This window comes from Cervus elaphus, chromosome 15, assembly GCF_910594005.1.
Source record: "Cervus elaphus chromosome 15, mCerEla1.1, whole genome shotgun sequence".
In the NCBI taxonomy this organism is placed as follows: Eukaryota; Metazoa; Chordata; class Mammalia; order Artiodactyla; family Cervidae; genus Cervus; species Cervus elaphus.
The window spans coordinates 58136889-58151169 of record NC_057829.1 but is presented as its reverse complement, the minus strand read 5'-3'; positions in this window follow the sequence as shown (position 1 = coordinate 58151169).

Here is a 14281-nt window from a genome sequence, read left to right as displayed (position 1 = left end):
TCCGGAAGCCCCACCTAGTGAACCCCCCAGAAACCCCACAAAGCCCCCTTTTATCCGCCAGGGGCACTCGGAGGACAACCTTAATCTACTGATCTAGTTAAAATTGATTTAGGAGTGCTTGAGCTGGACTCTGGAGACCATTCTGTCCTGTGCTTTTCAGGCTTCGCCAGAGAAGTCTCACGGGTCTGGGAATAAATCCCAAAGCAGCTTGCAATGAGTCCAGATCTTTTTGTGGGGGTGAGGAGGAGTCATTTATCATTGCTAAGTAACATGTGACTGGGTAGATTAGTTCATCTCTCTGCCTTAGTTTTTTAAAATCTACAAATGGAGATAATAATATCCCATTAGGTAATTGTGAGTATCATAGAAAGAGATTTATACTTGGCACACAGTAATTGCTCCTGAAACATTATCAATTATCAATTCCCATAATTAAAATCCAGGTAAGTTCTGCATTCTGAACAAAGAGATAAAATACTTTCATGTAAAAAGAGTGGGGCCCAAAAATATATTGAATAAACTTGGCTCCCAGGAAAGACAGTCACTCCAAGTGCACATACAGGTGGTGAATGTGCCTCTAGCACCCCAATTTGACAAACACTGAACAAACCAGTCTCCTTACAGATGAAGAAACTGAGGAACAGCACAAAGTGACTTGTCCAGGGACTTCCCCAGTGGTCTAGTTGTTAAGACCCCGAGCTCCTAAAGCAGGGGGCACAGGTTCAATCCCTGGTTGGGGAACTAAGATCCTACAGGCCATGTGGTGCAGCCACCAAAAAAAAAAGTGACTTGTCCAGAGTGGCGCCTGGTTAGTAATAAAGCCCCTGACCCAGATGTTTCTGTCACACCCCTGTTGTCTAGTTTTCTGTTATAGTAAATTAGACAGAGAATGAAAGTGTGCTTGTGGCCCTAGACCCAGTGACCACTTCCCTGCCAGACACCGTCCCACCACCCACATCCTCACTGTCTTCCCCTTTGCCATACTACCAGGCCCATCCATCTTGTAATCATCTGTGTATTTATTAAGTATTTGGTACACTAGCATAAAGTGCTCTCTGGTGGGGAGGAGGGGGAGAGGGTGGTCATATCTGTGTTTGCTTATCACTGTGGCATTTGGGGTCTGAGTTGACAATGTGGCCTCTGAACTGAAGGGCAGATTGCATGTCAGTGGGAATGTTCAACTTGAACCTGGACTAAATTCAGGTAGTAAAAGGGAAGCAGTTTGCTTTCTGACACAGACCAAAAAGGGCAAGAGATTGAAGTAAAGGGAACTCGAGTGGGATTTGGTAACTGTCTGATTGGGGCCACAGTGTATTAGTTTCTGTGGAAGGGAAAGGAGAACTCTGTGTGTGTGTGTGTGTGTGTGAGCACATTCTCAACGCACAGCATGGAGACAGGAAGAGATTTTCCCAGAGTGGCCAACTAGAGTGCAGTCTCTGCACTAGTAAGCCTTCTCCATCTTTTACCCTCCTGAGTTCTTTCAGTGGCAAAATGCATCTTGCCAGCACAGAGGTTCCCAGACTTTCACATCATCTTCACGGCATTCATTGGCCAAAAGAAAAACCCAACAGTTTCGTTTATTAAGGAGCTGGGTCCAAGTGAATTAATAAGACTTTATGTCCTAACAACTTAGTAGCTGTCTGGGAAAATAATAAACATGAATTAAAAAAATAAAAGTTTTCTTTTCTTTCTCAAATAATGACTTCCTAACAGAATGGGTGACCCTATTGAGTTCTATAAAGCTGGGAATCAGATGGAAGGCTGCCACTCCCATCTCCTGCTCCACATTGATCTGAATCTATCTGCTTTCCATCACAGTAATCCCTGAAGACCCAGATTTGTCCATGAGTTTGTTGAAACTGAATAACCCAGGGGAGCAGTCCATGTGGAGTTCAGTGAATGTTGAGTATTACTGTGTTTCCGGGACTCCCCAAGCACACATGGGCAGTGGTTAAGAACACAGGCTTGAAAACTTGCTTGCTGGAACCAGAATCCTGACTCTACTACTCACTGTGTGACCTTGGGCAAATTATTTTAGCTTTATTCCAAAGGGCAGAATAAAAGTACCATCTTATAAGTTTTGGGGGAATCAAGTGCAGTTCCCACCTGTAATGCACTTAGCACAGTGGATGTTCAGGGGACACTGGGTCAGGCTCTGCTCAACACTGTGTGTGGACTTATGGGCTGACCACACATCCCTGTTTGCTGGGACAGCCTCGGGTCATGAGATTATTATTAGAACCCTCTTCCAATATCAAATTGCTCTGATTTGTAAGATTATGTGGCAGCCCACTGTTACATTTTTTAACTCATTTAGTGCTCCTACGGGTTCCAGGCACTGGTATTTGAATCTAAGCAGTCTGGTTGTCTGGTTCCAGGGCCCCTGCTCTTAACCACTAGAGCAGTGCTTCTTAACTGGGGCGAGGGCGGGAGGTAGGTTTTATGTGCGTGCAAGCACATGGCCACAGAGACATTTGGTAACGTCTGGAGACATTTTTTGCTTGTCACCCTAGGGGGTTGTTGTGGCGTCTAGTGGGTAGGGGAGAGGCCAGGGCTGCTGCCAAACATCCTGCAGGGCACAGGACAGCCCTGCAGCAAAGACCTGTCTAGCCCCAAGTACCGACGGCGCTGAGGCTGAGAAACCCTGGGCCAGCGGCTGCGTCCTCTTGAAGCCATGGCACACTCTACTGCTTACTGTTGGCTTCCGTTGTGAAATCCCACCTTGCGGCAAAAGCCAGAAATGTGATTCTTTTCCTGGTAGGAGCTTCATCATGAACTCTGTAACCCCTTTCACCCACCCACTGGTGAGGCTCAACTTCGTGCTATGGCCCCAGGTGTCCACAGCTGCAAAACCCCCTTGTTCCGGGGGGCCAGGTACAGAGTCCCCCTGGTGCACTGACATCACCTGTTCCTCACAGACAAGACGGTAGGAAACCACAGAGGTGAGCCCTGGTTGTGACAGCTGTATTCACTGCTCAGGGTCACTGTTAGCATCGTGTTTCTTTCCCTCTTCCTCTCTTAGATAAAATGGTAGAAATGGAGATGAGGATCCACCAAATATAAATATGGGTGGTCTAGTTTCTGAAATAAATGGAAGGTCAAATTGAGGGGTAACTCCTGTGCCTATTTATATTTTTAACCAGACAAGAGGAGGGGACTTTTTATGTGTGGGGGTTTTCTTAATTTTCCTCTGGAAAAACTTTATAAGGTTTGTATGAAAATGCTTTCTGGCTGCAGTTTCCTCCCCAAACTTCTCCGTAGCCAGTCTGTGTATCATCTCTTTATCTATAGACCTATGTCTATCAGGTTTGAAACATAAGTTCTTGCAAAGTCCAGAATATCTCCTTACACAATTAGGATCTATTCTGGAGCAGAAGGCAAAGGGCACTTATTCCTGTGTAGAGATTTAAAGTCTACCTCCTGCCTCTGCTCCTCCCATCTTACCAAGGTGTTTAGACTGCAGGCCCCATTGCCCTGAGCGTTCATAGCTGAGTAACCACCCCAGCCAGGCAGGTAGGGTGCAGGGAAGGCCACCTCATGCTCCTTCTTCAAGGAGGCCCATGAGTTCCCAAGCAGACAGGGCATCAAGTGGCCTTTGGGTACATGCAAAGTGGAGGACGTGACAGCCACACCATTCCAAGTATATATCAAGAGCTTTCACATGCCTCGGGCCTGTAATCACCCCTGTCCATGTCATACCTATTGGCCAAAACAGAGAAACCCAAGTAGAACGTGGAAGACAAAAAGCTAAGTCCAAGTGAGACAAGTGATCGGCACCTGGTCATGAAGTATTTGCATACTAAAGGCCCAGGGCAGGCATCTGTCAACCAGACCTGGTGGCCCAACCACAACTAATGCATGCCATGCTGTAGCAAAATTAGAAAAGTGAGCAGACACTAGGAAGAGGCAAGGTGGATGCAGCCAAGGCTGGGAGCTCGGGGAGGAGGGCCTGGCTGGGTTTCGGCCACCATATATACCCCTCGGGGGGTGTCCTCGGCAGGGAACAGCCTGTGGTTTGCGGGCTTGTGCTGCAAGGGCTCTTCTCCCTGACTCTTCCACTTGTTGGTGATCTCTGCTTCGGCCCTCAGAGCTGCCCCCCCACACCTATCACACTGGGGGCGCTGACTGGACAAGAGTGTGTCCCATCAAGCCCACCACTTGCCTGGGGGCTGTGCTCGAGCTCACCGGTTGCAGGAATCTCGCCTGAGCAGAGGAAGAGAGGAGAGTAGGGGCCAGCCTTGTAGCAACTGTGAGGACTGAGACGGATAACGAGGGGCTGGCGCCGGCCTGACCTCTGTTGTTGGAGACCTAGTGTGACGACACGTGGTTTCCTGAGGCAAACGAAGAGGGTGAGGCCAGTCCTGAGGAAGCCACTGCTTCCTGAGGGCGTCTTAGGAGCCAACAACTCCAGGAGGGGTCAGCCTCACCTCTGAGGTGACTTTGAGGAGAAAGGACAGTGAGGAGCACGGGGCGGAGCTGGGGGTCGGGGGAGGACCGGGGAGAATAATAATAACAGAAGCAGTAACGATATTAAGAGCAATCAACACATATGTACACATGGTAACTACCATGACCCAGGCACTGTTTTAAGCACTTATTTGTATTAAGCCATTTAATCTTCATAACAACCCTGTGAGGTAGTGTGGTGTTTATAAAATATGGCTGCAAATTTTTTGACACTCCTCCCTTCAAAAAGTGGAACCTAATTTTTCTCCCCTTGCATGTGAGTTGGACTAACTTTTTGCCTAATGAATGGATGTAGCAGAAGTGATACTACTTCACCAGTGAGGTCATTAAAAGCATATGACCTCTGTCTTGCTCTCTCTCTGGCATCACTTACTCTGGGGGGAAAGCAACCACCATGTTGTAAGGACATCAAGCAGCCCACTGAGGGATAAAGTGCAGCCCACATCCAGCATCACCGTGTCAGCCAGGTGAGAGAGTCACTTTGGAAACAGTGCTTCCAGCCCCAGCTGAGCCTTCGGGTCACTGTGGCCCTGGCCCATATCTGACCAAAGCTCTAGAGAAGCCTTGTGGCGGAGTTACCCAGATAAGCTGCTACTGAATCCATGAACCACAGAAACTGAGAGATAATACATGTTCATTGTTGTTTGAAGCCACTAACTTTGGGAAAAAATTGTTTCATATTATGGCAAAGATAATGCATGCAAGTGGGAACTTTTAAAAGCCCATTTTACAGATGTGGAAACAGAAGCCTAGAGAAGTAACGGAATTTGCCTAAGGTCCTCATAAGTGCGGTCTGAAACCAGCCCGTCTGGCTCCAGATTCCATGTTCTGCACCCTGCGGTGAACCTGCCAAGACTTGAAACCACTAGAAAACAGAAGCTTGCCCAGGAGGCGGGGCCCAGTGGCCTCAGCAGTGGTTCCTCCATTGACTGCTCCTGGTCCTGCGCATTTTATCAGCTGGCTATAGTCCTCCTGTCCGAACTGGGAGTTACCAGGAGCCTTTTCAATACATTTCTTTCCTGCTTGAATTGGCCAAAATTAATTCTTAGTGCTGTCGCCAAGACGGCTAACCTTGGAAGATCTGTTCTCCCCAAACCTTGTTGTTTAAAGGTGGTCTTTATTTTAATGGCAACCAGATTGCCTCTAAGATAGGACCTTAAACTCACAAAAGGGATTTGGTGATCACCTGGCTCTATTCTTCCAAGGAAAAGCCACAACTACAAATTTTTGTACTCAGAAACGAAAGCAATTCAGATAAGGTCCATTTCTACATAAGTGGCAGCTTTTCTCTGTGGCCCCCTCTCCCTGAGGAGCCACACTGGCCAGTCTAGGAAGGAAACTGCTCCACTTAACACACACTGATGGTTCCATCCTTACCACATGCCAGGCACCAGACCAGGCTCTAGAAATGTGAAGATGAGGGGTGGATGATACCATCACCATCCCAAAAGAGCCTTCTGCAATCCAAGATGTGGCTTTATTGAAATTCTGTGTATCCCAAGGAGACTGTTGGCCAAGGTCTTACACAGTATATTGCAAGATTCCTCTTGCATCACTTTAAAAAAAAAAAACAAAAAACTTCTTTATTCCTTCTATGTTTCTGATAATAAAACAGTAAGATCTGGAAAATATAAGAATAATTCAGAGAAAATAAACATAAACAAATATAAGAAATAACTCAGAGATAACAGAGATAACCCTGCGAAATTTTGCTGTGTAGATTTCCAGTGTTTTTTCTGTGCATCTGAGGCTGACTGTAGGCATACAGTACTTTACAAATTGGGGGTCAGGGTACATCCATGAATTTGTAATATGCATTTTTAAAATTTCCTGGAACATTATTTTCCTGCTTTGTACTTCAGTTCCCCCAATGCACATGGCTGCCCCATGACACACCTCTTCCTGCCTAGAGCTTGGCTGCAGGTGGGGGACACACCCAACCACACATACCCTCCAGCAATGGCTCTCAGGTATCCCTCCTTGCTTCCCTTTCCACTGGTCTAAAGTGAAACAAGAAAAATATAGGCCACGTAGTTTTTCATCGGGGGTTTCCCTAGTAGCTCAATGGTAAAGAATCCACCTGCCAATGCAGAAGACTCAGGTTCGATCCCTGGGTTGGGAAAATCCCCTGGAGAAAGAAATGGCAACCCCTTCTAGTATTCTTGCCTGGTAAATCCCATAGACAGAGGAGCCTAGCAGGCTATAGTCCATAGGGTTGCAAAAGAGCCAGACACGACTTAGCAACTAAACAAGTTTTTCTCAAAGCTAAATATGTCCACTTTTAATTGTAAAATTATGTTCTGCTCACTTTTATGCTAAGCTTCTTTTTCTTTTAGGACAAAGCATCTTTAGAAGAAACAATCCTATGTAAAAAGATTGACTTATGTAAAAATCCTATGAGGACTTCCCTGATGGTCCAGCGGTTAAGAATCCTCCTGCCTATGCAGGGGACACGACGGGCTCGAGCCCTGGTTGGGGAAGATTCCACATGCCTCAGGACAACTAAGTCTGTGTACCACAACTATGGAGCCCACACTCCAGAGGCCGACAGGGCCCCAGGACAAGAGAAGCCACTGCAACATGAAGCCTGCACACAGCAACTAGAGTAGCCCCCACTCACCACAACTAGAGAAAGCTTGCACACAGCAGTGAAGACCCAGCACAGTCAAAATACATAAATAAATACATTTTTTAAATGGACTAAATATTTTAAATCACTTACTTCTTCCTTTAGAGAAAAAAAAAAAAAAACCTATGAGACTGGTTAAGATTTATAATAGAAAATATTATCCTGACTGTGAGGTCCCAACACCAGGAACTCCTGCTCCAGGCCTCCAGGAAAACTCAGTCCAGGCTCAGCAGTCCAGACCATGACAATAATAAGGATGCATGAATTTATACAAGAAAAGACCTCCACATTAAAGACCCTCTCGTGTTCATGCTCTGATCTCCTAAGGACAGTTATCCAGGGCAGCTAGTGTAGTCTCTCATTCTTCACATGAGGCAGTGCCAGGGCCCAGCAGGGCAAGGGGAGAGGGTCCAGCTTCCATGGTTGTATAGGCCCAATAGAGCAGACCCAGGTTCCTGACTGCCATCCCAGTGACCTTGGATGGGTTCTTAGACGGGCTCTTCTTGGAGCCATGGCAGTTTTGAGGTGACACCAGGTCCCACTCAGAGTAGAGATAGGCAGTTGCTGTATCGAACTTGATGCAATCTTCTGGAATTCCTCTCCAGGAACCACGAAGTTACAACCCACTTAAGTGGCCAGAAACCCAGGCCTGGGGGTTTCTCCCACTCCTGGGGAGGTGCAGACTCTGGGGAATCTAGGCACAAGCAGCCGAAAGCCCAGTAATGAAGGTTGTCAGGAAATGCCTGGTCATACAGGTGGCAGCCTCCCAGGCTGGATGCTGGTTCTGAGGCTGATGGGTAGCCTTTCAGGAAGGGCTCCAGGGGGTAATGAAAAGGGCTCCCCAGAGCCTAGGGAGCTGGTTTATGGGGCATACTATACGGATATATCCCTTGGACTGCAAGGAGATCCAACCAGTCCATCCTGAAGGAGATCAGTCCTGGGTGTTCATTGGAAGGACTGATGCTAAAGCTGAAACTCCAATACTTTGGCCTCCTCATGAGAAGAGGTGACTCATTGGAAAAGACCCTGATGCTGGGAGGGATTGGGGGCAGGAAGAGAAGGGGACAACAAAGGATGAGATGGCTGGATGGCATCACCGACTCGATGGGCATGAGTTTGAGTAAACTCCGGGAGTTTGTGATGGACAGGGAGGCCTGGCGTGCTGTGATTCATGGGGTCGCAAACAGTTGGACATGACTGAGCAACTGAACTGATAACGGACAAAGTGCTGGACCCACCCAAGAGCCCAGTTCAGGAGCTGCCTGCCCTCGGGCACAGCCATCACCTTCCATAGCCTCAGCTTCTTGTCTCACAAATGAAAATATTAAACAAAATAAGTTCTAGAAACCTAGCTGCCAGCGAGGGTCTGGTGGCAGAGCTGGGGAATATTTTTAAAGCTGCTCCACACTGCCCCCTCATGGCATCTGACTATGGTCCCTCAAAGCTCAGGTGTCCATCCATCCATCAATCCATCTTTTCTTCTTTCCATTCAAAAATAATAACAGGCACTCTGCCAGTCATTGAGGATGCCATAGCAAATGATATACAGTCCCTGTCTTAAGTCTGTGGGGAATTCACAAAACATAGATAAATATGGGACCAATCCCTGGGTGAATGTCATGGAGACAGGTGGGGCTAGTAGCAGGCACTCCCAAGAGACTCAAGCAGTATGCATGCACACAGGAGCTGATTGGTCATTCAACAGACAAGCACTGAGGACAGAAATGAATTGGGGTGGAGGGTGAGGCAACTACATAAATGTCACTGAAGGGGGAAGGTAGACACGGAAGAGTCAAGGAACATGCGAATCAGTCCCCACCCAGGATTTCACCTCCCTTTGTCCAGAACTGTGGGTTCCTAACAGACTCGGTCACCTGGAGTGTGGAGCAGGGACTGATCTGGGGTGTTGACCTTAGTTTGCTTTCTGGGCTTTTCTAAAGGAGAAACTCACTAGAGCAGTTCCTCAACTCTCTCCCCCGGAACAGGGTTCCATCTGGCATAAGATCCAATGCTTAAAATAATGACTTCCGTCTTTGCAGCTTAGTTTTGGTAGCTGAATTTATCTCTGAGGCTGCTTTAATGGACCCTTGCTTCTGCAGAGGGAAACCAGAGCTGAGTCCTGAGGAGAGAGGATATGACAAATCATAGCCCAGTGATGATACAGGAGATGCATTAGGAGAAAGTGCCGTCCCCAGGGGCCTGGTGTGTCTCTGAGGAGCATATCAGCTCTTCATTTCAGAGAGTGGGGGGAATAGAGAGCTCTGGGTCCACATCTGAGGTGGGGATGGGGGGCAATAACGACCTGAAGGAACAGAACCACAAGGAGAAGTGGGGATCAAGCAGTACTTCCAGCTGTGGTCTGAATTCAGTCAAATGAGGAGACTGGGCTTCTGCTGTGGGCAGGGGCTTGAATGATGGTTCTTTGGATTTTTAAGGATGAAGACACTGTGGAAAAGAGACCATGAGACAGACTTATGTCTATTTCACACATGTATATGCATGTGCACATATACACACACAGTACGGAAATGCTGTTGGGGGATATATACCTACCTGATGGCTGCCCTTTTGAACCCCATCCTGTAATTGGAAAACTTCCTGCATTGTGGGTCCTGCCTCCCCAAGGTCAGAGGCTGATACCAGATTTCTCAGCTCCCTTGCAGTATGACTGTATCCTAGGTTGAGCCCAATCAGACACCCCATGACTGACTTGGCCTCTAGGACAGGACATGAGGACACTGAGGCTGCAGAGAATTCATTCTGGAGTGAGGGTTTAGGGCACTGTGGTGGGGGTTCCAACACCCAGTGACCAGCACCAATAGTGGGAGCTGAGCATGACATCTGTCTGGACTGGGAAGTCAGTCTCCAAAACCAATTCTCTGGACCCACTTCAGAGATCTCATGAGCTACATTAATGCCTTTTCTGTTTAATCCAACAGAGTAGGTTTGTATGTGAATTTTGCTCCTCCTGTACTAAGGTTTATTCCTTAATCTCAGAGCTCTCTGACCTGGCTCTGACCTGGACTCATCAGAGTCCCAGCTCTCTGGGAGAATGCTCAGCCTTACCTGAGCATTGGCTGAGTGCAGGCCCCAAGTCCTTCCTTTCTACAACCACTGCAAGAACAAGGCTGTAAGGCCTTGCCAACTTTCTCCTAGTTTCCTTTCCCTCTCCAAGTTGTGTTGCAAAATCAGCCAGTTCTGTCCTGCCAACCATGTCACCTCCACTTTTTCTTCCTCTCTTGAAACTCTCTTGAAACTTCTGCTATTTCTAACAATTGCCAACAGAAAGTTTTCCCAGGGCCTGGTGTCACCTAGCATTGAAGGGAGTAGGGTGTGTGTGAGTGCATGAGGAGGGAAGTGGGGGTGGGGCCTGCTACCAAAGAATTAAGAAAGAGCAGCTCCTGGTTGAAGTTGCTGACACAGTGCGTCCTCTTTTCTCACAACTTAGGAATCTATTCTCTATACTTTTATGCATGGAGCAGTCTCTTTCCTTCTTTTGGGGATGGTGGTGAGGAGCTGAGATTTCTGAATTCAGTCTTTTCTAAATTGTTAAAAAATCATAGCTTTTACTGACAAGCACTTGATATGATTGACTCATGTAAATCTCAGAAAATCCCTTGTGGGAGGTGAGCAGCACTTTACTGTTTGTGTCCCCATCTTATAGCTAAGAAAACTGAGACCGGGACTTCCCCGGTGGCCCAGGGGTTGAGAACCCACCTGCCAGTGCAGGGGACACAGGTTTGATCCCTGCTCCAGAAAGATCCCACATGCCACGGAACAGCTAAGCCCATGTACCGCAACTACTGCAACAAGAAAAGGCACTGCAATGAGAAACTCATGAATCACCACTAGAGAAAGCCCACACACAGCAAAGACCACCCAACACAGCCAAAAATAAGTCAATACATTGAAAAAATTTTTTAAAGAAAAGAGAATTGAGACCAGAGAATATACTGTCAGGAGTCTTGGTTGGAAATTCAACTCAAAATTAAACAAACAAAGAGAAGGAGGAGGAAAAGAAGGCTAAACGTGGGGTGGGGAAGAAAAGGGAAAAGCCACGTTCTGATTCAGGTAAGCAGAAAGGCCAGTAGGTGGATCCAGCTTTAGGCACACAGGATCCAGGGACCCAAACAACTTATTTGGGTGTCTGTCAGCCTCCTGACTCTCTTCTCTGAACTGGCTCTGTTTCAGGCAGCTCATCCACTCGTGGGAGCATAGAAGTCACAGTGGCTCTTGCCTACTTCCTGCAAACTCAGAAAAATCTTTTCTGATAATACCTGCTGATTAAGTGCCTCATTTATTTGGCTCCTTTAATTAAAGTTCTTAAAAACTATACATCAAACTACCCTAAATTTTTTTACCTCCTGCCTCATTCATTATCACTGTGACACCTCCTCTGGACATGGAGATGCCCAGTCTTGGAGATGTAGTTTTGGTTAAAATGCCAAAGCCAGACTTAAGATATTCTAAGTGGATTTCCAAAAGTGAGTTTCCTTAAAGAAATGTTTTATACACATTGATGTCACTGATCAAATATTTACTTGATTTATGGTCACATTCTTGAAGTTTGCTATATGGTCTCTTTTTGCACCCATGTTTATTTAAAGGGTGAATCATACTTCTTGTTCCTCAATGACTCTACTAAAAATTCTAAAGAGCCAGGTATTTCTTAAAGACAGTCATATGACTGAAATCACTGTTTCAAATGGACCCTCATTCAATCGCTCTAAAAACATCTGTTGAGCACCTGCTTTGTGCCAGACCCTGCCTAGGCACCAGAGATGAAAAGTGAAGACAATCTTTGGATCTTAAGAAGCTTGTAGTCTATTGGGCGGTGGCATGGATGAAGGGAGAGAGTGACAGGCAAAGGGAAAATTATTATAATATTGAGAGGAAAAGACTGTGGAAGAGGGTGATGTAGGAATCATGGAAGCTCAGAGAACATTTCCTACCTTATCTTTAACCAGGGTTGCTGGCCTGGTGAGGGCATGAGACGGTGGGTGAGAGGGAGTGACAGGCTGCCACCCAGGTGCTATTCCCCAGCCACTTCTTCTCCAAAATCTAGGGGTGGCCAGTAAGACAAGAGGGAAGGGGGCAGAGCACAACCTTTAAAAAAAATGACACAGCCATTGAGGACACGACATAAACTGGTTAAAACCAATCAGGCCCAAGATGGAAGAAGACGTGGCTTCCAACAACCCTTAAGCCTCATTATATGCATATTGTAATACACTGGCATCTGCTAATAACAGTACCACAGGTGCCATGACAGGTCCCAGGCCAACCAGAAAAGGCGAAAAAGTGGGCAGTGGCCCAATTCTGGGAAATTCCTGCCCCTTCTCCAAGATAATTGGAATAAACTTCCCACTCATTAGCCTATGAAATTAAGCAACACATAAAAACTAACCACCCCCAGTACCCACCACCCTCCAGCCCCCACCCCCACACTCTCACCCCCCCAGGTGGCCTGCACTCCACGACGGGTGTTCCCCCAGGGCCCCTCTTCCCTCCTGAGAGGGCCGCATTCTGCCTGTGGAACGTTTATCTCCGTCAGCCTGCTTTTCCGTTACTCTGGCTCACTTGTGAATTCTGTCCTCTACCAAACCAAAGACTCTCACTTGGCACCTGTCCCAGAAACTCACCCAAGACCTGAGACATGACCGTCCTCTCCAGCCACATTTTCCTGTAACCTCTTTACAGAGGATATTAACAAGGCTACTTCTTACCTATCACCTTGCCTCGCTGAATTCCTTCCCATGTGGAGACATAAAGAACCTGAGCTTCAGTAAGTCCTGAGACTAGTTGCATAGTTTCAATTGGAAGGCTGCGGGTTCAAGTCCCGTTGGAGGTGTGCAGTTTCACCACATTTGTGTGTGTGCTCAGCCACTCAGTCGTGTTCAACTCTTTGCAACCCCATGGACTGTAGCCTGCCAGGCTCCTCTGTCCATGGGATTCTCCAGGTAAGAATACTGGAGCAGGTTGCCATTTCCTTCTCCACAGTATCTTCCCCACTCAGGGATTAAACTTGCATTTCCTGCATCTCCTGCATTGGCAGGTGTATTCTTCACCACTGAACCACCTGGGAGGCCCACAAGGGGCACACAATTCTAACCTGTTCTTCACATCTGCTTTGCTGGGACCATTCTTGGCAGACACCTTGCAGGAGGAGGGGCAGTGGAACCAAGATCTGACCAATAGGAATGTGAGCAGAGTGCGTCACTTCCGGTCTGGCACAGTTATGAGATAGTGTGGTAGCTTTCATCACTCTTACCCTGCTTCTTTGACATGGGAGGCCTCGTGTTCCAGGTACTGTAACTATAAAATGAAGGAGGGTCCCCGGCCCTCCTAAATTGTGAGATGAGCAAGAAAGAAACCTGTACTGTTAAGCCACTGAGATTTCGGGGCTTCCTTGGTACCGGATCCTAGCCTGGCTCATCCTGATACATTGAAATCCAATTCTAGTCAGTGAGATCCAAGGGAAGTGTACTGTCCATGGCTATTTCCGCTTGCAACACATTTCTTTTCATTGCAGAAAAGGAGAGAAACATATGAGGAGCACTCATTCATTGCCCTGGCCAGCTGTCGGTTTCTCAGTTTTGCAGGGGGAAAAAAAAAAAAAATGAGTCTCATTAGATTGTGATGCTGGTAATTGCAATATCCATTATGTGAGCATGAGTAGGGAACAGAGGGTTACACAGAGCCTTAAGGTTGTGAAATTGCTGGTCTAAACTAGGATTGTTTGATTCCAGACTTCTTTTTTTAACAAACAATAAGTGCCCTGATGGTGTCAGGCTTTTCTGTTATTTGTATCTGAATGCACCTGCCCTCATACTTGTTACAAAGAGAATGAGAAGTGTGGTTATAATGGATGAATAAAATGAACAGTTGTTTGTGGGGGTAGGTAATGTCACTGCCATCTCTTGTCTTCAACCTCATTCACAGTATAATCATTGCTGAAAGATAAAAATAGTCCTGGACAGTATTTCCTTGCCTGTGATGTGCTTTCACGTGTATTTTCTGGCTCATATGTGATATACAAGTGGCAGCATAATGTAGGAGATAACAGTTCTGTCTCTATAGGCACACAAACTTGGGTTCAGATACTAGCTCTGTCAGTCTTTTTGATATGTGACCTTGGACAACCGACAAACTCCCTAAACCATGGTTTCCTCATCTATATGATGG